Raw genomic sequence first — 21,884 nt, 5'->3', positions numbered from 1 at the left:
TAACCCAAACGCAATCTTACTGTAATTTCAGAAATCGCTCTAGAAGTTGGCCTACCTCTCTGGCCGAGACCTCAACCAGAACGCAAGAGCTCCGTTGATGGAACTATGAAGCGAGACCTGTATTTCCTATCTCCAGACCGCATTTCACACCCCTGGCTTCCTTCAGAATGACTGGGCAGTACTGTACGTTCCCATTCCGAACCGTCTGTACGTCATAGCCACGCCTGTCCCAGAAAAGCTCCGCTCACCCCAGGGACCAGTGGCCCACATTCCAAGGAGCCCAAAACACCAGTCCGAACCAAATTCTGCCCTCCTCTCATTCCTTCTTGTACATAGCCTAAGAAACTAACAACACACACACAACCTTGACCAAGTCATGTTCCAAGGAAAGGATGTCAATCCTTGTTTCCTAAAGAGAAACTTTTTTATAGAGTTGTAGAAAAGGCACTCTCCATTTCCCGCCAGTAAATTAAGATCTTGTGACTGAATCCTGATAGCCGGCAAACTGCATTTAGTGAGGAGATCTCATGGATACAAAGCAACTCAATCAGAAATGGATGATGTGTAAATGGTAGAGCTGAGTGAAACACATTCTCATGGCAATTCACAACCATTTCAAGTTTTGTTGAATTGGTGGCTAATTCGTATGAATTCATTCAATCACATTAGTACGTTTTTTGTTTAATCTTACGCCCCGCGGTTAGGGACCATTGTGTGTAGAGACCAATCACACACTGTTTTACAGCTGGAGTGCGCTTGGATTGGTTTGTAAGTAGTTCTTATGTTCAGTAAAATCACTTGTTTGTAGGGTTTTTTGGACCCTTGGTTAATTATGTTTCGAAATAAATGGCAAGCCTACCTAATCCATTGCAATGGCTTGAAGACATTAATACATTAATAATACGTAACAAAGGCAAGCTCGCTTCATTTTTCCTTGTTTGTCTGCTGCACGTGTTTTGCACAAGACGCACACACCTCATGATGACCTTGCTTAATCGACCATCGTTAAGTTTTATCAAATACGTTATTATCGACAATTAATCGATAGTTGATTAATCATCAGCAGTCCTAGTACAGATCACATTGTACAAATACATACAAAATCGACATTTTCTAATGAGATCAGGTTGGAACCACAATCAAGCCTGTTTCACACCCCATGCAAAAGCAGTACATATTTCAGTACCCATATTAAACAAAGGGGTCAAGGTTTGGCTGGTTAACATGGTTTGGCCCTTACTGGTAGGTAGGTGTCGTAACTACAGGCTGCAGAGAGATTTCTGCCAGACATAGCATGCTTAAAACAGGAAAAAAATATGGTAAAATGCACTACAATGCGATTTATCGAAAAGATCTTTTACAATATAGGCTTTTATGAAGCAACAAACTACAGAAGTAAACTTTTCACCCAGCCACTCACTATTCGTTACATCTGACTGACAGTTAAAAGCTATCCCCTTACATACTGGTGATGATAAATCTCAATGGCCAACCCCAGATAACCAATGTATAATGTACGGGTCATTATTTAAAAAAAAATTTGTTTAAATGCAGCAACCCAGAAATCACTTTATTTTCTGTAAAGCCACAGTGTGAGAGTACAGCACGAACCTGCTGTTCCAGTTACGCATAGGCTACTGCTTGTGCATGCAGTGTGAAACAGACTGTAACAGAACTTACAAAAAATATTTTTAATTCATCATAGACAATACACATTCTCATAAGCCATCAATATGCAAAAAGCAAATGAAAAGACATAATTTGCAATTTAAAGGAAATTTAGAACAGTCAATTTTTTTCTATAACACCTTTTCTTTTCTATGCTCATGGCAAGAGCCAGGTTTCAGTTATTTAAAAATAAAACCTTAAGACTTGGATTAACCTGGTTAAAAACCTTTTCAAAAGTATCAACAGTATTCCAGTCCAGTAAAATATGATTAGATGAAATATGATATGATTCACACTTTGCTGAATTTTCTCCTGATAGTAAAAATGATGTATGTGACCAGTCTATCAACATCCCTCCCAAATAAAAACAATTAATGTCTTCAACATCTACACATCTCTCTGTAGAAACCATTTAGATGTACAATCAATAATATCTATTAGCCTACACCAAAGAGTTTAAACAAATCAATCTCAAATTGAAACTATTTAAATAACTACTAATGATAAAATATAACTATAGCCTAATATTGTCATCTAGAACCACGATTTTCAACCAGGGGATCCATGTAAAAACTAAATTTTCATTACAATGACTCAAAGTAAAGATTTGTAAAGCGTACATTTGTACTACTGACGTTAGTTATAATCAAAGTTGTTATAAAGAAAATAACAGTTTAATCTGTGGCTCCTGGGTTTTCTAAATGTCTCCGTGTCAATAAAAAACATCCCCGATCTACAGGATTCCACTAAACACGTTCTTGTCATCACTTGTGTCCTCCTTGAGATAGAATACCAATGCGAGTCAAATAAGATGGTCTGCATTAACCACACTGAGTAACAGGAATATTTCTTAATAATATTAGCTTAACAATAATTGTCCTTCACCCTACCTTGCAACCGGCAATCCATCTCAATCTTTCACTCATGCACACACCAGAGAAATTAGAGCTTCACTCGAGCAATGAATGAGTGAGTGATGCTCTGATGGAGCTCCGAGCTAATCAAGTCCTCAAAACGACTCGTGCACAAAGAACAAATCGGATGAGATCTTCCTGCAATGTTACGCAAGCTGACGAGATCGGTCTCTCACTCTGCATGTGATAAGGATCGGACAGACACCGGCTCTCGTAAACGGTTTCGTTAGATTTGGAGTAACAATGGACAAAAAACAGGCGGTAATTGCGAAATGCTCACTGCGAGTTGACGCGCGTGCTCATCGCACGTATTTCAAATGGACATGGAAATGAGCGGTGGTACATTCAGAAAGCATTGGGAATGTTCTGTCAAATTAAAATGCTGTATGTTTCCCTTCAGAAACCCCAGTCAACAAATACGCATTTGAAAAACAGCTCTCGTGCGTTGCTGAAAAGTCAGCTGATCATCGTATATCTTTTCAGTACCTAATCCCAGACTAAAGGGCATTTGCACCGTTCGTATTGATTATTACATGCATTTAATGCATGGAATTTGGAAAAGAAGAAGAAGAAGAAGAAAAAACAGAACGCAAGCGTGCAAAGATGATGGGGGAGCATCACGATGAGCGCAGCGCCGTTACAACTTTGATTACAAATATTAACGCATTGTTTTTTTTTTTGTTTTTTTTTTTTCTCATAATAAAAAAAAACACATGTTTGGCTGTATTTGTGGAGGGAAAGCCTATGACGAAAATAAATTGTTGTATGAGCACGAGTGCCTTTGTGCATAACACTTAAAAACATAGCAGAAAGCTGAGTTTTGCATTGAAAAGCTTTCTTTCCAATGCGATTAACCTGCGCGTGCATCATCTGGTTAATAGGTAACATCTCTTACCTTGCCCTATTACGTCTAAGGCACTGGCCCTCCTCTTCCCCCGTCTAGTTTCACTTCATGTACAAGACAACACGGATACTTTTTCCTTACTCTCTTTTTCCAACCCCCATTGAAACTTTTGCCAAAGATACCGGAAATCGAAGGACAAGAAGTATGGTAATTGTAGTTTAAAGATTGAAGAACCTCGGTCCGCTTCCATTGTCTGCCTCAACATAATTGACTACATTACCCATGAGTCGCTTCAGGGGAAAGCGAACCAATGCAACTCATTCCACTATTATAGTTGAAATGTTGAATGCATGTGAATATTTGGTGTATTTATGCGTTTATTATTTGTATTGTTGTGGTGTTGTAGTGAATTATTAATTTGGAAAAAAACTACGATATCTTATCGTTTACATTTCGGTGTGAAACCGAGTGCGAATCATTTTAAAGCAAAGGTAAGCAAGGACAAGAAATTATTTTACTGAAGTTGACTTGTTCGCCCTGCACGTAATGTTTATTATGTATTCTAATATAAATTAGCCTAGGCTACTGAGCCAGCAACCATTTTAAATATTTGTCATTAATTTACTTAGAGATGATCTTAAATGTAATATGAGACACGATATATTGGGGTAAAGGGAGTATAATTTATAACAATGAAATATAGTACCTATAAAAGTTCTTAGTCTGTGGCTGTTAGAAGATATCCCCAAAACACATTCATATGCACTTCAGACTAACTTGTCATGCATCCTAAAACAAAACATCTAAGTTGTTTGTAATGTTACACATATAGTTATTTTTTAGCAATACTTACAACATTGTTTACAGTCAGAAGCAATTGGAACATCCATTTTGCCTGTGTATTTAATTTGTAATAAATCTGAAGTATATACAAAACAAAGCCTTTTCAGTCTCCCCTTCTGTTTGGTGTAGAATGTTTGGTGGAATTTTCTACCGCAGTGGGGTAAATCACTCATTTGAGAGAACAGGCTATGTGAAATTGGTATAGTATAGTGTGCATAAAAGTGCAAATATATTGAAATCAAATCTGGCATTTGTATTACATCTAAGAAGACATGTTATAGAAGAAAAGCAGCAAGAGGCCTGACATTTAACACAGGTTCACATTTAACTACACCAAAATGAAAAATGCAGGTTTTTCATGTAAGTGTTGTCATTTAAAAGTAATTCCTGTAGGGAATATATAGTAACAGAGTACTGCCATCCAGTGGATCCTCTGGAGAAGTGCTAATAAAATTGTTGCTGATAGTGTCGTGGGCCGCTCACTGACATCTAGCACTTTTGAACTTTGGGGGACCCGAGTTCGAATCTTGGCCTTTTCCTGATCCTGTCTCCCAATTTCTTTACTGTCCTATTATGATAAAAGGCAAAAAATAAATCTTTAAACTGTTCTTAAACTCCATTCACACAGGGAATAAATCCCCCTCTTTCAAGGCTGACTTTTTATAATAAATAAATTAAAAGATAACACATAAGAATAATTTGTAAAACAGAGTGTTGAAATAAACTTGGAGAAAAACCCTGTGAAATATCACGTTTCAGGGAGCTTTCCTGATTAATTTATTACAAATTATTTATTTTTTTAATCGTCAAAAGGAAAAAACTTTTTTTTTTGCCTTGTGTCACTGGTGGTTCCAGGCAGGAATGAAAAAAGCGGCAGGATCTATGTGCAGAAGTCTTTACATGGCTGTATCAACATTTCTCATCATGGGGGTGGGGGAATGAATTCTGACAGCTGGATTGTTCAGCGTCATTCCCCCCAATGTTTCTTAAACAAGGTGGTTCTAATATTTATCAAACTGATACTGGTTGAGCTCAATCCACGTTGAGGATAGAATCAGCATCTTTTAAGCCACTACATCAACATCTCTCATCATATGGGTGGGGGAACGGATTCTGACAGCTGGATTGTTTACTGTCATATTCTGTTCCCCCCATGTTTCTAAACTCCAAGATGTTCTAATATTTATCAAACTGATGCTGTTTAAGCTCCATCCACACATGATAGAATCAGCATCTTTTAAGCCACTACATCAACATTTCTTATCATGTGGGTGGGGTAACGGATTCTGACAGCTGGATTGTTTGCGATATGATTTTGTTCCCCCCATGTTTCTTTATCAAGGAGGTTCTAATATTTATCAAACTAATGTTGGTTAATTGGCACTGTTAGCATCATGGGCAGCACGCTGACATGTACTGTTGTGCTTCTGGCGAACTGAATTCAAATCCCAGATTTTTCCTGATTCCATTCCCCTCTTTCTCACTAATTTGAGAGAACAGCTAGGCTATGTGAAATTGGTATAGTATAGTGTGCATAAAAGTGCAAATATATTGAAATCAAATCTGGCATTTGTATTACATCTAAGAAGACGTGTTATTGAAGAAAACCAGCCAGTGGCCTGAAAATCATCATTTTTATCTGCATGTGTTTAAAATAGGTCGTCATAATCATCATAATCATGGTCCTAAATTATGCAATGTCACATCAGTGACTTTTCAACCAAGTGTAGTGAGTCAGTTGAAATTTAATTGTGAGATAACCTCGGTAGTTAAAATGGTCAGATGGCTCAAAGGGTGGCTGTACTCGTGGGACATGAAACCCCATGACTCCATCAGTAGTTCATGCAATGAACTGAAAGCAATGTAAGCAAGAATGTATAAAATGTACTGTATGTCCAAATTATTATTTTATTTTTTTCGGGAGCATGCATTTACTTTTGTAAATAGTTTAAATGATATAAAAAATGTTTGATCATAACAGAAGTTTGAAGAAGCAACTGTAAAGTTTCCATAAGAAACCTAGATTCCTAAGCAAGTGTAGTTGTGACAACAATTTAGTTGAAACCCACTTAAAATACAAAGGAGCAATACTGTTGTGATTAGTAGAATGCCGAAAGTGGTGGTTCACATTTAACTACACCAAAATGAAAAATGCAGGTTTTTCATGTAAGTGTTGTCATTTAAAAGTAATTCCTGTAGGGAATATAGTAACAGAGTACTGCCCACATATGGTACCGTTGGGCTTCAGTTGACCTGAGTTCACTATCCCACTTTTCTTTATGTCTACATACGGTTCTGCATATGTCATAACCCAGCTCAAAGGTAATGACAAAAAAGTGGGATGCAAGAATTTAATCAAAAGCATTTTTTGTGCTTGACATAGCACGCGTTACCACACAAGCCGTAAAAACTTCAGGAAAATCCCGCCTGCCTTGATCTAACTAAATTTTGTCCTCCACCGCCACCGACATGGGATATCACACCAAACCCGATCACCTGCTAGTTTGTTACCAAGAATAACGGTAACTCCTTCAATCGGCAACTCCGGACGCACAGCCTATTCTATTATCTGTGTAGCCTAGATGGAGCTTAACCAGCAACAGTTTAAAGATTTATTTTTTTGTGTGTTTTTGCCTTTTATGATAATAGGACAGTAAACAAATTGGGAGACAGGATCAGGAAAAAGCCAAGATTCGAACTCGGGTTACCCAAAGTTCAAAAGTGTTAGATGTCAGTGAGCTGCCCATGAGGCTATCAGCAACAACTAGCAAGCATCAGGTTTGTAATATGATGAAATAAATAAGTAAGGAATAATTGACGACAGGCCGTTGAATTATTAGAAAAATAATGCACACCAGAGGTGGTAATGCGGTCACGACGCGAAGCGGAGACCGTTACACAACCGTTACACCTCGGGTGTGCATTATTTTTTTAATAATTCAACGGCCTGAAGTAAATTATTCCGCTTATACTACAGTTACCACACCTCGAAACAGTGTTCAGATTATGTATTTCAAGACGTTTGTAAAGTTTTTGTCATTAAAACGCTCTTGTATGTAGGACTAATTTCTTACGCATCTAATCCCATGCCTCCGTTGCTAATTCCAAAAAGTCATTTTAGAGTCAGTAACGGAGCGAGGTTTGAGCCACTGATAGCAGACTAATGCTGGGGACACACGACTAGCTGACACATTCTCTGACTGTTTTCATCGCAGCATATTTTAAACACAGACTTTGAACACAGACTGAACGCGCTGAACACGCGTTTGGGCATGATCAGTCATCAAATTACATTCATAACCGGCCTTGAAGTGTGTCCTCGGCTCGGCTTTATGCAGTTATTAGAGAGAGATGTTGCAATAATGAGACAGAAAAGCATGTGCGTCAATATTATTATTTATTTATTAATTCAATTCGTTTTAATTAATTCGTTCATTCTTTTTTTTTTTCTATTATTGACAGATGACAGTAGACTAGCCAAATAAATGAAAAAAAAAAGCCTTTTAACAAGTAAGGCCTATCAATAATTATTTATTTGTTATATTATCTGCAATAAAAATCCGTGCTGCAGGACTATCCATTTATTTAGCCTATATTCAGATTAATTTTCTATTGATTATAGGTATATACTTTATTTATTAAAATTAAACTGCATGTTTCCATTGATTGTGAAGCTAGACATTGAAAATTGCAGATCAAGCGCATGGGGCTAAATGTTTTTTCTTGTTATGAATTGTATCCTATTTACAGTTAACTACGCGAAGTGATATGGAACTGTAATGCGGTCAAGACCTGCCTGGAACTACTTTAGCTGTGCGTTTCCCTGAAAATAATGCACATGCACACCTTAGAACGTTTGTCAACCAATCAGATCCAAGCATTCAACGGCCCTGTAGTATAAACCCATATGAAGAGAGATTTTGATGTAGTGCCTTAAAAATAGGGTGATTTATTCCCTGTGTGGATGAAGTTCCACCAGCATCAGTTTGATAAATATTAGAACCTCATTGAGTAAGAAACATGGGGGGAGCAGAATCTGACGGCAAATAATCCAGCTGTCAGAATCCGTTCCCCCATCCGCATGATGAGAGATGTTGATGTAGTGGCTTAAAATATACTGATTCCATTCTGTGTGTAGATGGAGCTTAACCAGCAAGATTTATTTTTTGCCTTTCATCATAGTATACATAGACAGTATGTAGACAGTAAGCTAAGTGGAAGACAGGATCAGGAAAAGTCCAAAAGCCAACAGTGCTAGAAACGTCGACAGTGCTAGATGTCAGTGAACTGCTCACAAGGCGATCAGGCTTAACCAACACCCAACGGGCAACAATCCTGCTGTCGGAATGAAGACCTGGATTATACACAGGGAAACACTGGGGCTACACAGGATAATTAACCAGACATATGTGAAACACATGAGGACAAATCAAAAACCATGGCAACAGATAAACTAAGTCAGAAAACTGAACTGGAAACAATGCAAATCAAACAAGAACACAACTCAAAACTAAAACCTCTACAGAGGTGACACATTAATTGAGGAAGATCATTATGATTTTAGCATTTGAATAGATTTGAATTTGTCACATGCCATCAACTGCTTCTCTAGATCCACGTCAGTAATGAAGTGAGGAAAATGTTACATAAAATTGACATATTTTGCATAACTTCATTTGGTAATCTAGACACTTATATATTCAATCTTTTTTGCGAAGTCATGCATGATAATTTTGTAATTCAGAGTTACCCAACATAACAAATCAAAGTTCATCTTCTAACAGCTGACAACGCCTTGTATGACTGAGGCAATAACAATAGTTTTAAACGATAATGATTAGCAAAACAAGGTGTTCTGCATATTGAAAAATATGAAATGTGAACTATGACAGATACTCCATTACAGTTTTTCTCGATTGCTTAAACACTATAACCAGGCTTTTGAACTAAAATTTCAAAAACATAACGCCATTTATCAAAAAGCACACCCATTTCACTAAACTAAAAACACTATTCCCTGTTTTGACACATGAGTCAGATTTGTTGAACTATCACTGCAAAACTCTACACACAAATCCCTTCATATCTCATTGCTTAGACCATGTTGTCATTTAGAAAGCACTAGCATTCAAAATTGTTCACTCAAGTCAGCACAGCTTCAGCTCAGTTAGCACACAATTACCCAGGTGGAAACACTAAGAGTCAAAATTTTACACACATCAATCAGAACCTTCAATAGATATATAAAAGGGCCCAAATCAGTTTATTGCGTTTTGGAACAATGGATCCAGAAAGACATGAAGGAAGAGGGATAAGAATGAGGAGGAGGAAGGGCAAGGACAAGAAGACAAGCAGTCTCAGATGAAATTCAAGCCACTCTAGTTGCCCATGTCTTTATCAATGGTATGACTATGAGGGAGGCTGGGCTACGAGTAAGGCCAAATTTGAGTCGCTTTACCGTCGCCTCGAGAACCTTCAGGGAGGTGTGGTGGCAAACAAAATTCTATCACTGAATAAGACACAAACATTTCCAATAGTCTTTGATGAGGTTTATTTTCTTGCAAGAAAAGGCCAGCAGTTGTACAGTCACACAGTGTGGCTGCAGAATGTGACAGTGACGGAAGGGCATCCTTTCTCCTTTCGACTCCCAGAATGTTATCTTTCTAGGCAAATGATGGTATTTCAAACATATGTGGAACATTCTTAGACGTGTCCATATTGTATCCTTGAGTGGAGGCCCTCCTGTTACGTCCCAACACTCTTTACCAGTCCAATACAATTCGAATTCCATATTAGAATATGGTTTGTGTGTTTTCTTTTACTGTCATATGTTGGTCACACACATCTTACTGTAAGTAAATATTTAAAAAAAATTAGAGGAGAGAGTAAAAAAAAAAAAAAGAGTAAAACAGGAAAAAAAAATGTTTTTGTGTGTGTGTTTTCTGTGTATGAATAAAAATGTGCCAATGTATCCACTGGTTGTGTCTTTTGTGTTCATCATGTGAAAAGGTTTTGGAAATGTTGTTTTGAATTTATTGCACCAGTGTCTTAGACTATGTTGTAGTGTGTGTGATTTTGAGGGCTTGTGTGTCCTGTCTGAGGGCAAAGTTTGGTTTTCAGCAAGAGTGAATGGTTTTGAATGTAGAGCTTCATTTTGACCTGAAAATAGGATGTTTGGGGAATTGGGTGAGACGTTATGGATTTGTGTTTATAGTTTTGAGAATACGAGGCATAGTTTCAAGAAATGTGTTTAAGCAATCGAGAAAAACTGTAATGTAGAGCTTCTTTTAAAAGCTTGACATATTCTAAGACAAATTTACTGTTTTCCACCTGTGGAGGCTGAAGTGATATTTCAGAAAGTCAAAGACATCCAACTAACATAGAATACAAACTTAACACAAAAATCCAAGGAGAAAATTGTAGAAGAGAGCACGACATCTATCTATCACTGAACCACCAAAGCTGGAAGGGCCGGGGTTGGTGCACATCCTCAGCCATTCCTGTCGAGAGGTTGAAAAACTCAACCCATCAAACATGTTCCATGGAACTTCGAAATGATGGTCCTCTGTTTGTTTAACAATTCAGACTAGAACAATGGCCGATAATGTTAACATTATTTTGTCCAGTAATAATCAACCATGAAAATGACCACATGCTGTTTTCCACTTGCTGGTGCCTCTCGTGCTACACAGCCTTTAGAAGCTGCATTGCTGTTTGCTAATTGCTTATATGGGTATTGTAAAGTCATCCAGGCTACTGGTTCTGCTCTGATAAAGGTGTACGCACTTTGCTCAGATCTATGAAAACAGGGGTCAGTGGAGACAAAAATATTTTTGATAATGTATAGCTTTTATAATCATACATTAATGTTACACAAAATGCTATCACGCGATCATGCTTCTCCACAGAACTGTTTTACAAAGGGTGCTGAACATACCGTGTTGCGAAAAAGTCAACAGGTAGTTCAACAAATGCAAAAAATAAATAAAATAAAATATTACAGTTTTTTTCAATTGCTTACACACTAAAATTAAAACTTTCCCACACTAAGCAAAACCTTACACTCAAGGAGCAAAACACCGGCCTAGATTTGCACAACTGTACGCACATTGTCAGCTTCACACTTTTTGCAAAACATTACGCACAGTGATTTGCAAAACACTAAACACACTTGTATGCATTTGACACAGAAATTTATCATGATGTAATTTCCTTGCAATTTCAAAAACAAAGGCTTTCAAATGAACACACCCATGAACCAACTGGTTAAACACAGCCACCAGGTGTGCACACACACTGGTGCTTAATTGTAGACACACCAATCAGGTTTAAGCACTATAAAAAGGCAACAGGTAAGTTCACCTGTCTTCAACAAAAATGGACGGTGTCAGAGGAAGAGGGAGAGTGCGGATGAGAGGGGGAATCCGGAGTGAACAAGGTGGAGGAAGAGGCCAAGGTAGAGGAAGAGGGAGAGGGAGAGGAAGACCTGGAGGAGGGGTAGGAGGGGTAGGAGATGCACAAATAAGAAGACAACCAAATCTGTGTAACGAAATTCATGCTACAATTGTGGACCATGTAATAAACTACGGACTAACACTGAGGGAGGCTGAACTGAGAGTACAGCCTAAGCAGGTACACGGTGGCATCAATAGGACATTTCGTCGAGAGCACAGTTGAGAAACGTATCTTCTGTCAACAGAAAATCCATAGCTTACTACATATCAACAGCCTCATCAACAACATATATCAACAGTTTTGGTATCTATTCCTGTATCATTTTACAGTAAGCTACATGTATTTTGTTTGGCCAACATAGGATTGAATGTCGAGAACACCAAGGAGGGAGGGGCCCCATATTCACACAGGAGCAAGAGAGAGAGAGATCATAAACCTCGTTTTGGCCAATAATGCAATAATGTCTGGCCCACCAAACTTACAGAAATTGAAGCCCATATTGTCAATGATCACCCAATTTTCAATAATGTCCAACAGGTCTCTCTGTCAACAATAGCCCGTATCCTTAAAAAACATCAAGTTCTGATGAAACAACTGTATAAAGTGCCATTTGAAAGAAATTCAAAGTCCTGCGGCGTGAATATGTGGTGGAACGTTTTGTTCAATGACAAAGGTTGTGTACTGCACACATAACCTTTTTACTGTACATGTAATTTTACTGTATAGCAGACCTACAGTATATTGATCTACACAATGTGATCTTTTGCTGTATTTCAGAGAGTTTTGCAAATGGATGCGGAGGAAGTTCCGCATGAGTTTATATACAAGGATTAGGCTGGATTTAATCTGATAAGAAGAAACATCATTGGCCACAGGGCTAATGTAAATGTACCAGGGCAACGTGAGGGTAACATTACCCTTTGTACTGCCATTACACAGAATGGGGTCCTCCACCGCCATGCCAACTTGGGTCTTTACAACACTGACCTCATTCTTACATTTTTAGATAGATTACACAATATTATCACAGCAGCAAACCAAAGGGACCACATGCAACGCATTGTCGTCTGGGACAATGTAGCTTTCCATCGTTCTGCTCTGGCCCAAAACTGGTTTCATAAACACCTACAATTTACAGTTCAATACCTTCCACCATACTCCCCCTTCCTAAACCCCATCGAGGAGTTCTTCTCAGCATGGCGGTGGAAGGTTTATGATCTCCGGCCCTATGTCCAGATGCCCCTCATTCAATCTATGGAGGAAGCATGTGAACAAACTGAAGCAGCATCCATACAAGGGTGGATTCGTCACTCCAAAAGATTTTTCCCACGTTGCCTTGCAAATGAAAATATAGCCTGTGATGTTGACGAAGCCCTGTGGCCAGATCCAGCTAGGCGGAGAGATGTTTAGTTTTTTTTTTTATTATTCGGTACTGAACTGGATATGTAATTTATGTTACAGTATTACTGTAAGCTTACAGTACAATGGTACGTTCAGTAATGAAAACTATGAAAACTGGAAAATGTTTTGTTATGAATGTTTTGTTGAAATGTTCAGAATTGACTGACTTGAGTACATGAAAAGAAATAGGCCTACATATTTTCATTAGTCTTTACAATTGGTGTCATGTGGTGTTGGTGAATTTATTTTTACACTTTCTCTGTGTAAATGCTAAAAGTGTTTTAGGTTGAGCACAGTAGTGTTTAACTGATCCATACAGAATCAGACCATATGATGGTTGTGTTTTTGTTATGACAACAAAATAAGGTTTTTATAAGACATTGTATAGTTTTGACAAAAGTGTTCCATTTTGCAAATGATTTGAGGTGTTGTGCTACTTTGGTGTAGTGTAGTGCTAACTGTGTGAAGAGGTTTGTGCTTCCAAGAAGGTTGACCACCCACATGATGCAGAGTAATTACATCAATACTTCCATCCAGAATGGCGATATCCAATGTTTTTCAGGCTGTCTGGAACACCGATGATCAGCAAGTTGATTCCAGCACGGCCTTCCGCCCAGGCTTGTTTAGCTATGAGTTCCCCATAACATTTGTAAAAGGCATCGAGAGGAAAACCAACAAGCACCTGTGGAGATGGTTGGGGATTTCCTCTTCATCCGTTCAGGACAGCTGCAGCTCCCTCTCTCATCTGTCTTGGACGGTTATACGTCCGGGTAAAGCAACCAGGCATCAAAACAAGATCAGGCAGTAAATGGGCAGTCAACGGAGCCATTGAACAGGCAGAAAGCTCTGGGGTCGACACATTTCCAACAGTTTGGGAACGCAAGCACAACGATCAAGCGAGGCATGGTCCGGTCAGAAATCCGAGCTCAAGAGGAACAGAGGCATTTGTCAAAGCAGTGGAACAAGCATCCCAAGGAGCATGAACAAAATGGGATCTGCCCAAGCATAAGATGGGCACATGGGCAGAGTTGTGGAGACTGGAGCCCTACCCCATCTCCTTCCTCCTGAGCTCCATGTATGACACCCTTCCTTCACCGTCTCATCTGCACACATGGCGGTTGAGGGGCGACCCGTACTGCAAGCTCTATGGTCAAAAGGCGACACTGGCACACATATTGTCAGGGTGCAAAACATCTTTAACCCAGGGTCACTATATGTAGCGCCAAGACAAGGTGTTCCTGTCCCCAGGTGGCACAGATGAGAGGAAAACTATCACCTTCATCAAGGAGGGAGCCAGGCCCTTCACAGCCAGGGCATCAGCAAAATCCAAACTGCTGCAAGCCACGAGCTCTTGGGAAATGAGAGTCGACGTCGGAAGGAGCCTGCAGTTCCCGGAAGTGGTCCACACAGCTCTTCGCCCAGACATTGTCCTACGGTCAGCAAAAGACTGTAAAATCCCCCTAAATAAAAACATCTGCTTCTGGCTGAAAGCTACGGTTACCTAAAGGGGTAACCGATGAAAGCACCCAACATCTGCTTTTGCAGATGTATTCCACAATGATTAATCAATTAAGTGATGACTTCGTTGAAATCATCTGGTCCTTGGCAGGCCTTAAAATGACATAAATACAACCTCAGATGAATCACAACACATGACATATTACACCGTGTCATTATTTATTTAACAAAAACTAGGCCAAAATGGAAAAGCCATAAAACCAAAAAAGCTTCCATAGGAATTAAGAGGGTAAGTAGCAGTTAGGCACTGCGTGCACTCATGCACTCATCAGCACTCATCAGCAAGCGTGACCAATTCTATAAAAGCAGAAGTTCTGGCAGTTTGCTTGTCTGGAGCATTCAGGTGTGTTAACAAAATGCCAATGATCATAGAGAAGGAATTGTTGCTGCTATCAATCTTAGTAGGGTTATACGGTCATTTCCAAACAACTTGAATTATTCACAAGTGGAAAACATTCAAGAGTTGGTTGAGTAGGACATTTTGCATTCGCTTGCAAAACTTTTGTGTTCTTTGCGAGTGAATGCAAAGTTTATTGGGGGAACAAAACCATTTGCGAGAGAACACAAAAGCATTTTTTTCCTCCTATATCATATTTCTTTTCTCCACCATATCCCTTTAGGGCAGGGTTCACCAATCTCGGTCCTGGAGGGCCGCTGTCCTGCAGAGTTTAGCTCCAACCAGCTCCAACACACCTGTTTGAAAGTTTCTAGTATGCCTAGTGAGACCTTGATTAGCTGGTTCAGGTGTGTTTAATTGGGGTTGGAGCTAAACTCTGCAGGACACCGGCCCTCCAGGACCGAGATTGGTGAACCCTGCTTTAGGGGCTTCATAGCTTCCACAGCTGATGTGTGCAGGTTTTTTTTTTTTTATTTCCTCTAAAAGATTTTTCTTTTTTTCAGTAAAGTGTTTTTGATTGCAGTCTTTTTCCTGCTGTCATTGTTTTCCTTGGATTTGCTTCTTAGTTCCACACAATTTTATGCTTTTCTTGGTTTATTCCATGTTTTATAGGCAACCTTGGTCATGCTAATACAGATTAGCACAGTTGGTTTAAAATTAATCCTGTTTATTTTAGTGCAGGACTCCATAGTCCAGGTGTTAGTAATCTGTAATTAATCTGTGTTTCAGAAAGCCATTTTTTAAAATACGATTAATTATTGTAGATTAAGGCCTACTCCTGGTTTAATTTAAACCCTGTCAAGGAAACCGCCTCGTAGTGCATCAGATTGCTGATGTGAACAGTGTCATGGACCGCATGTGGATACTTGCTGAAGAGCCTCCTCCATTCTGTTCTATTAATAGCTCAGTAATAATGCAGTGAGAGTGTAGCAAGCATAATGTGCTGGAATGTCTGTGTTTAGTGGACAAGTTCTACCACACAGCATATACTTTTTTCCCGCAGATGTCCATTCAATCTGTGAATAATGTGCTCTCTAGGTCAGTTTCAGGCTTAAAAACATTATTTGACCCAAAAATTCCTCACAATGAAATGCCTCAAATCAATCCCAGATGTTGTATCCCCCTTGCACCTGCTGCTCCTCGTACTCACTACCCCAGGGTTCATGCTCCTAAAACGACAAAACATGCACACTGGTCATATTTTCATACATTTTCATACATGGGGAGGGGAATTCTTTGTGTTCTCACAGTTTTTATTTAGAGTTCTGCCATATACTCTGTTTCTTACGCATCCCTCACTGCAATGAATGACTGACGGAGGTGAAGTTATATTGTTTGTGCTGTTAAGAGAAAATTAGCTATGACCATTACGAAACACAAGGTATATAATATATACAATGTGTCTTGAACACCCTATCTAAATACAGTCAAATTATTGATGACCTATTATTATACACTAGAGAGCGCTGGTTTATAATGTGAGTAATTTATTGAAGACATTACCAATCTGAACTGCCTCATATATCATGAGACATCCGAACCATGTTTCAGTTTCAGTTTTCAACTATTTCCCTTGGGGCAGAATCCTTGTGTCTTAAGTGATCAAATATATTAACATTAGCACCGGTACAATAATTCAAATTATTGCTTATAGTTGATTTAAAAATTACTTAACTAATTTCAGAGAGGTGGAACATTAAAAGCAAATTCACATTGGTTGCATGTATGCTTAAAGTCTTTATTAAGGAAAACATAACACAAAAATTAAACCATGAAATAAAAAGCATGAATGAAAGCATACAGTGAGCTGGACAGCCCCTGGTCACTAAATGTTTCAATTGTGTGGTAGGGAGCATAACATTTCTCTTTTTGTTTTCAACAGAAGAAAGAAAATCATACGGGTTCAAAACAACACAAGGGTGAGTAAAGGATGACAGAATCGTAATTGTATCCCTTTTTGATAGCTACTGATAAATTAGCCTGCTGGTATGTTTGCATAGAGGTGCAGTAGTGATTTATTGATAGTCGGTTAATTTCATTTACTTCAAACCCTCAAGCATTGCAGGGCTAATAAAAAAGAGAGATATTTCATCAGACACCAGACAGTACAAACTGATGGAAAGGTACTTACCCGAAAGAGAACTCTGTAATTAGGAATAACTGTTTGTTTGGGTTATAAAGGAAATAGCAACTTCCTGTTGTGGAGACTCACACGTGAGCGAGAAAAGTGAAAGGGGGTGATTGAGGCCGGTGCCACAGTATAAAGTATAAACACTGGCTTTGACAAATGTCCCAAATGCTTTGGAATGATAACTTGGCTCCTGCTTCCCAAGAGGGACTGTCAAACGGGGATCTGACTAATGATATATCTTAGGCAAAACTGTACCATAGGGACAAGTGACAGGTGTCAGCAGAGTCTAAAATTAACCTTTTTCCTCATCTGCTAAAATTACTGCCAAAATGAGAAAACTTACTGCCATGAAAATGTTGCATCACTTTAATATATGAGTTCAGTATGGCTGTAAAAAAATAAAAAATAGCTAAACCTCTAACAATAAAGTTTCCCCTGAACAGTTCTTTGTGACTGAAATGAGTGACTGAATGGTCATTTCAGTTCTTCTATTATCTGAATGCTTGTGACAATTTACTTTATGGCAATCTATGCTTTTTAATTCAGTATTTTGAAAGGTCTTCAACAAGAATGATGTAAAGATGTAGAGTATTTTTGGTTAGAAATATATGAGAGGCTATTCACAGTTTCCACAAATATTAAGCGGCACAATTGTTTACTACATTGAAAAAAATAAGAATAATATTTCACAATTTGTTTTACTGTATTTGTGATTAAATAAATTGAGCATAAGAAGCTGCTTTCAAAAACATAAAAAAATCTTACCGACCCCAAACATTTAAAACTTTTGTAGTGTACATTTATGTATTATTAGGGGTTCAAGCATGTAGTGCTGAAATCCTATTGTTATTGTTCATTTTCCCATGATGCACCATTCTCCATCTAAAACTGATTGGGCAGACTGAACCGTAAGTCGTAGAGACTTGAAACTTTGAGGGCTGGTAGTACTCACACCGCCTACAACGTCACCAAAGGCGACGGGGGCGCTACACCGGCCAAAAGAACGAAATGGCTCATAGCTCCTAAACCGTTAAGCATAGGCTCAAGTGTCTTACATCGTTGGAATCCTTGGCTCAATGCGGACAAAACGCCTGAAGGGATTTGCTCGCCCTTTTTTGAGTAACTTGAGTTTTTTTTTTTTTTTTTTTTTTTTACTACTTTTGCGAACTACTCCTAAGTTTGGCCTGATCGGAACCAAACCACTGCAGAAATATTTTCTGGAGAGTACCTATCAATAATCATCATCATCAAAAAAAAAAAAAAAAAAAAAAAAAAAATTCAATTCACGGTTGCTAAGGGGAACCAAAATGTTCGATTTGACCAGGGCCACTTTCACTAAAACGGCTATAACTTGTGAACGGAAAGAGATATTTTCGCTAAACTCGGGGCACATGTTTATGAGCTCAATCTAAGGTCACATGAAAAAAAAATGCGACGATTGGTCACTTGGTGGTCACTTGGTATAAAAGGGGGAAAAAATCATGAAAATGGCAATAACCGCACCCAACCGTTAGTCCAATGAAACTTGGCATGCAGTGTCTTTGTCCAGAGTGCCATGATGGTCTAGGTAGGAGAACATTGGAACATTACAGAACATTACAGTCCGTTGTTTTGCAGTGGTTTTCGAAACAGTAAATAAAAAACATCCCTTTTATGCATGCCTGGTGTTAAAATTAGTACTAGTACTACTATACAATAGTTGAGAGTACAGGACATTAGGAACTCTAGACAGAAATATTTCTTATAAAACAAAGCAGAGAGACAATCCTTCACCAGTGCATTCTTTTTATATTAGCCCTTCTATTACAGTTTAAAGTGAGTCGTGTCGCTCTGTTCTGGACTAATTGTAATTTTTCAATTAGTTAATTTTTTTTGTCTTTAAACTACTTGATGGACTCGACCACACCACTGGTCAATAATCTAAGCAAGAACCATTGTTTGCACAATTTTAGAAATACAGTGTTGTGGTAAAAAGTTTATTTTTATTATTTTTGTGGTAAAAGTCTATTCAGAATGACTTATGAGCAGTAACCTTTTTATTTTGGGTATGTCATGTATGCATTACTTGCCAAAATTGGGGCTGACTGGTAAGTTGTTAATAACTGACAAACCTCTTCCCATACCTGTTACCATATTTTCTATCTGTTTTGACCACTTCAGCCCACTGTCTAATATAACTCTAAGAAGTCTTATTTCCTCTACCTGTTCAATAGGCACACTCTTTACAGACAAATTTAACTCTTGATGCAATCAACTTTTGATGCAATTTGATGCAAACACAATGCTTTTGGTTTTTATCAAGTTTAGAACCAACTTATTATTCCGTTCCTACTTTATGACCAATTGTATTTCCTCATCCAAAGCACAACTGCTTAATTGATGTCGCAGGTAATGTTTTATCATCTGCATACATGACTGTCCATGCACACTTTAGGAAGATCATTGGTCTTAACTGAAATGTTACAAATTTACTTCTCATACTGTACACTGATTTAAAAGTTAACTGTCTAATGGGACAATGTGTATTTTACTGTATAATGGAAGTTATTCAGATGTGAAAGAGTTGCAATGTGGTGTGCCTCAAGGAAGTTGGAATATTTGATAAAATGTTTTATTTCTATAGTACCTTCCTTTCACAAACCCAAGTATGCTACAGACATGCCAGGAAATTACTGGATAACTGAAACAGGGACAAACAACACCATAAACAAAGATACTTGAAACAAAAGAATATAAAGGAAATTTAAAACAACTAAAAAATGAGGGACAAATTGATTACAATACCAAGTCAGTATGCATAAACTTTTCAATAACACTGAGTAAAAAGATGGGATGAAATTCAATTAAAGTTGACAATTTTGACTTTATTTGTTAATTTCTTAACTTCAGGAACATCTATGTCATGTAGTTCATACATTTCCCATGAATCAAACTGGTTCATTCAGCTGCTGCATATTGTACAATCTGGCACAAGATCGGCATTCTAGGTAACTGGGCATTGATCCCAGTAACAGTCATTAGATAAAAATCACATAGGTCTATAGCCTATAAGCAATTACTGATATCACGCTACTACGTAAACACATCACCCGATTATCTGGTTATATCATGATGTTATTTCAATACAGTCTCTTAATCAGAGAGTTTTTGGATACAGAAAACTTTGACATCTGATGGTTAACCCCAGATTAACCAGGTCAGAAGCAGGAGCTTCTATGAGATGCAGGGAATTAAAACAGCCAATTAAGAACACAACATTTTACATTACACAACATTACATTTTCTTCCTATTGTTCGTGCCTGCAGCTGTGACCAAGGAGAGAAAACGTGCCAGTTTTTATGCTTTCCATGATCAACCGCCGTCTACTTCATTTTGCTTCCTCTTATTTACCTCTGAGGTGCCTTTCCTGACATTCTCCTCACTCTTAATGCAGTGGCAATTGGGATGGAATGTGTAAAGGCATCCTGTTTTTCGAGTGGGAGAGACATTGAAGCTGAGCTCAAGGGAGAGATGGACGCTACAGCGGCTGCCATTGTTTCAAATGTCACTATTGTTGGAGGCATAAACCTTGTGAACTTGTAATTTATTATTTGTGTGTTCAAAAGAAATGGCATCTCTGTTAAAATAAAATGAAATAGACAATTTTGTAATAATTTACTCATAGCTGCATATTAAGCATCACAAAAGTATCATAATAGTGGTTCATATTTTGTGCTGTACTGTGTTTTGACCGCACATTTACTCTGTGATAACTTTTCCATTCAGTGCACGGTTTACTGTTGCAACCATATCATGAGTAATTCAAGAACTAGATCAGTCCGATTCATGAACGAATCATTCAGACTTTTAGCTTTCATTCAGCTTTTGTGAAACGAATCAACAAAGATTTGACACAAATGAATTGTTTGCTCATGAATGTGCCAAGGAGAGATGGGTAGTCAAGTCAAGATTTACAGTGAATAACTTTCAAAAACCTTTGTTTGTCACATAATCATGTGACTTCAGAAAACTCGGAGTAGTGTATGAGTCATACAAACTATTTTATACTTGTATAAAAAAATTACTTATATTTAAACAAGAGTCCAGTAGAAAAAAAACAAAAAAACATGAGGGTGAGTAAATAATGACATCAGCTTTTTTATTTTTGGGTGAAATGTTCCTTTAAGGCAGCTTTGCTCTTAAAACATATCAGGTTCTTTTACTTGTGTTGCTAATATTTGACGTTTAAAAGCAGTTTTAAAAGGCTTCTCATACCAGCACAGTGATGTAATGTTGAAATATACGTTTTTCTTGGTATTGTGCTCGGTTAAAATGCAGGGTATCTCACCATCAGTCATTGCGGCCCATTTATGGCTGCATTTATCACACATACTAAACACATTTAAATGTGCAGACATGGTGAGAGACCTTGAGGCAATAAATGTTGTACATTTGAATGTCTAGATTGGTATGAAATACCTACAGCAGACCTGCAGACATAACAATGAAGTGTGCAAATGTATTTATTTTTTATTTTTCAACTTAAATTAACCATAATCTTAGACTAAAAATAAGAATACCATTTGAGAATAAATACTCAGGATAAGGATAAGGTCTTAGATTTTGGAAACTAGCCTTATGTGCACTGTTGGCCTATATAATCTATCATGACAGGAAGATGGAAACCAGGACTGTTCTCGCATTGCTATTGTCTACACTGTTTCTTTCCCATG

General features: G+C 38.1%; 1 protein-coding gene across 3 annotated transcripts in view; it reads right to left on the bottom strand.

Moving 5' to 3' along the window:
- phactr4b (phosphatase and actin regulator 4b) overlaps positions 1-3,611 on the bottom strand; it is a 45,127-nt gene extending 41,516 nt beyond the window's left edge. The window contains exon 1 of one of the 3 annotated variants that reach the window (XM_079895010.1): positions 3,478-3,611. The gene's annotated coding sequence lies outside the window, so the exon portion shown is untranslated. Of the gene's footprint in view, positions 1-2,558; positions 2,690-3,477 lie in introns of those variants that run through there. The other 2 variants (XM_079895007.1, XM_079895008.1) reach the window with 2 other exon arrangements.
- Positions 3,612-21,884: the final 18,273 nt, after the last annotated feature.

Source organism: Squalius cephalus, assembly GCF_949319135.1.
Source record: "Squalius cephalus genome assembly, chromosome: 15".
Taxonomy (NCBI): Eukaryota; Metazoa; Chordata; class Actinopteri; order Cypriniformes; family Leuciscidae; genus Squalius; species Squalius cephalus.
This window is presented reverse-complemented; position numbering and strand designations above follow the sequence as displayed.